Source organism: Chrysochloris asiatica, unplaced genomic scaffold (assembly GCF_000296735.1).
Source record: "Chrysochloris asiatica unplaced genomic scaffold, ChrAsi1.0 scaffold00446, whole genome shotgun sequence".
Taxonomy (NCBI): Eukaryota; Metazoa; Chordata; class Mammalia; order Afrosoricida; family Chrysochloridae; genus Chrysochloris; species Chrysochloris asiatica.
In genome coordinates, this window is record NW_006408964.1 from 300,445 (window position 1) to 304,466 (window position 4,022).

The window sequence follows — 4,022 nt, forward strand, 5'->3', positions numbered from 1 at the left end:
GGATGGCCAGACTTCATCTCTCATGCTTCGGACATATTACCAGGAGGGACCAGTCCCTGGAGAAAGACAATCATGTTTGGTAAAGTGGAGGGTCAGAGGCAAAGAAGCAGACCCCAATGAGATGGATTTGGCACAGTGGTAGCAGCAATGGGTTTGCACGTAACAGTGATTGTGAGGTTGCTTCAGGAACAGGCAGTTTTTGTTTAGTTGTGCATAGGGTTGCTATGAGTCGGTACCAACTCAATAGCACCTAACAACAACAACAAGTGTCTCTCAAAATTCATGGTCACCCCAACTTACTGTGCCCGATCCTATGTCATTTTCATGATCCGTTTTACATCAAAGCATTATGACCCTGAGGACTTCCATGGGCTGCTTTTCAGGAGCTGATTGCCAGGCCTTTCTTCCTAGTCTCTCTTAGTCCCAAAGTTCTTCTGAAACCTGTTCTGCATCCCAGTCACACACAAGCCTCCACTGACAGACAGGTGGAGGTTGTGCAGGTGGAGCGTTGGTTGGGAACCAAACCTGGAAAGATAGGAACTCCATCAGCAAAGCACTACTATCTCTCACTTGCGGTGTGATTCGTTGCATATTTTAAACATTCAGTTCCCCTACGTGCAATGACAACAGTATGGTTGTTTGTTCAAGAAATGGTGAGATACCCCTAAATTAGTTAAGAGATAGCTCCACCCTGGGAGGGAAGCTAGCATTTTGTGAAGGTAACTCCTAGTATGTGTTAAAACATTTGTGCTAAAGGACAGAGCTGGGCAGTGGGACTCCCACTCACGTACTATATTTAAGGACTAAGGTCTATCTGACACAAATCTTGTCATTTTCAGTTACCTCATGCATGCAAAAGTTAATGAATGAATAAGGAAGACTGGAGAAGAAATAATGCTTTTGAATCGTCGTGTTGGTAAAGAATACTGAACGTACCATGGATTAGCAGAAGCAAGAACAAATCTGAGTTGGACATACATCCAGGATGTTCCTTATAAACAAGGGTGGTGAGACTTTGCCTCATGTACTTTGGGACCAGTCCCTGGAGAAGGACATCATGCCTGGTGAAGTCTCAGAGAGTCAGCAAAAAAAGATGAAGCCCACTCCCCCTGCCGTCCCAATGAGGTGGATTTTCACAGTGGCAGCTGCAATGGGTTCAAATGTAACTACGGTTGTGAGAATGACGCAGGACTGGGCAGTGTTTCCTTCTGTTGGACGTGGGGTCCCTATGAGTTAGAGATAAGCCAACCACACGTAACAGCTGCACCAACATATATATAGTGACCAATGTCTAGAAAAGGACATCGTGTTTGGTCAAGCAGAGGGTCACTGGAAAGTAGGGGAAACATCCCAGAGATGCATTTACACGGCAGCTGCTACGAGGGGCTCACCTGTACCGAAGATGGTGCAGCATTGTGCCTAAGACCGCCTTGAGTCTGATGGGCTTGGCTCCTGTATCCAAAGTTTACTAGATGTGCTAAAGCATAGTCAGTTCAGCTCATGCATACAAAAAGACACACAATGAGATGTCTCCTTGTGTGGTTATCGTTCACATGGAGAGAAAACATCGTGAATAACACAGAAACTGTGGTAGACAGCTCATGCTTGACCACTCGAGTCTTAGAGCCCATTGGACCAAAGGATCAGCGTTTCAGAAACATCACAGGACACACTTTGATAGGCACAGCTTCGTGGTGTTTGCCCTAAAACACCAGAGCTATGGGACTTGGGTTCCAGGCCTTTCCCTCACACCTGGGAAACTCGGCATGTTATACTATGTTCTGCCCCATCCAGCACAATTCTTTCAAATCCCTAACTGGGTAAAACCGCACACAAAAAAAGCCCACTTGAAAATTGTATGCAGAAAACAAAACAAAACCCGTGGTCATAAATGTGCACACAGAAAAATATTCCCACGTGTAGGAAAATTCTCATTAAAAAAAGGTAAGGCTGAGTGAATCTAGAGGACAGTAAGATGAGTGAAATGAATCAATCGCAAAAGGACAAATATTGTATGAGACTCGAGGTGGCAGGACTGCTTCAGGGAACCCTAACCCTAAAGACAGTCTCTTGGTGTCCCTGTCTTCAAACTGGGAACTCACCAGAAGTCACAACAAACAAAGGAGCCTTGGTGTTATGAATTGCCTTCAAACAAAGAACAAAGCCACCCCGCTGCCGCCGTGGGGTTGGTTCTGACTCTCGGTGACACCTACAGGACAGAGAAGACATGCTCCAGCCTAGGGTTTCCAATGGTCAATCTTCAGGGTAGCGGATGGACTCACGTAGCTCCTATAGAAAACGTGTGCCGTGTGCATGCGATGATCTTCTGGCGAACACAGGCACACACCCGCTGCTCCACCTTGGCTCCTGTGGCGCTGGGGGTTAATGCGCTGCACCTCAAGGTCAGTTTGAGTCACAAGGTCAGCAGTTCAAACCACCAGACGCTCCTCGGAAACCCTACATACAGTCATAAAGTTGAGATTGACTGAAAAGCATACAACAACTACTACATACTCATATCGTAACCCTGGTGACACCGCTGTTAGGGAAAGGTCTTGACATGGAACTTACAGGGCTCTTCAGGAGAGAAAGGAGGAAGTCTGCTGCCATCAAAACTCAGTCTCAGAAACCCTACAGAGCTCGTTCCCCTCTGTCCTGCTGGGCTGAAGCAGGGTGGCTGCGAGTCACAATCCACAAACACCAATGCGTTTGGTCTTGGTTTTGGCATGGATTCCCAGGGTGACACAAATGCTGAACACACACAAGGGATGAACCAAAACTAGAGCACTTTTAGCTCACCCAGAGGTACCTCCAAAGAAAGGGCTGGCAACCTGCTTCCAAAAGATCCAGGTGAGTGAAAATACTACGGAGCCCAGATCTACTGTGACCCACACAGGGCGCCAGGAGTGGGATCTATTTATGATAAATCATCCACCGAGAACCCTGTGAGCCCAGATCTACTGTGACCCACACGGGGCACCAGGAGTGGGATCTAGTTATGATAAATCATCCACCGAGAACCCTGTGAGCCCAGATCTACTGTGACACACACAGGGCGCCAGGAGTGGGATCTAGTTATGATAAATCATCCACCGAGAACCCTGTGAGCCCAGATCTACTGTGACCCACACAGGGCGCCAGGAGCGGGATCTACTTATGGTAAATCATCCACCGAGAACCCTGTGAGCCCAGATCTACTGTGACCCACACAGGGCGCCATGAATGGAAGCTACTTATGATAAGTCATCCACTGAGAACCCTGTGAGCCCAGATCTACTGTGACCCACACAGGGCGCCAGGAGTGGGATCTACTTATGATAAATCATCCACCGAGAACCCTGTGAGCCCAGATCTACTGTGACCCACACAGGGCGCCATGAGCGGGATCTAGTTATGATAAATCATCCACCGAGAACCCTGTGAGCCCAGTTCTACTCTGACACACACGGGGAACCATGAGTGGGATCTACTTATGAAGCATCATCCACTGAGAACCCTGTGAGCACAGTTCTACTCTGACACACACACAGGGCACCATGAGTGGGATCTACTTATGATAAATCATCCACTGAGAACCCTGTGGAGCACAGTTCTACTCTGACACACACAGGGCACCATGAGTGGGATCTACTTATGATAAATCATCCACTGAGAACCCTGTGGAGCACAGTTCTACTCTGACACACACAGAGGACACCAGGAGTGGGATCTACTGATGAAGCATCATCCACTGAGAACCCTGTGGGGCACAGTTCTACTCTGACACACACAGGGTGCCATGAGTGGGATCTACTTATAAAAATCATCCACTGAGAACCCTGTGAGCACAGTTCTACTCTGACCCACACAGGGCACCATGAGTGGGATCTACTTATGAAACATCATCCACTGAGAACCCTGTGAGCACAGCTCTACTCTGACACACACAGGGACACCATGAGTGGGATCTACTTATGAAAACTCATCCACTGAGAACCCTGTGGGCAGAGTTCTACTCTGACACATGAGAGGATTCCAGCAGT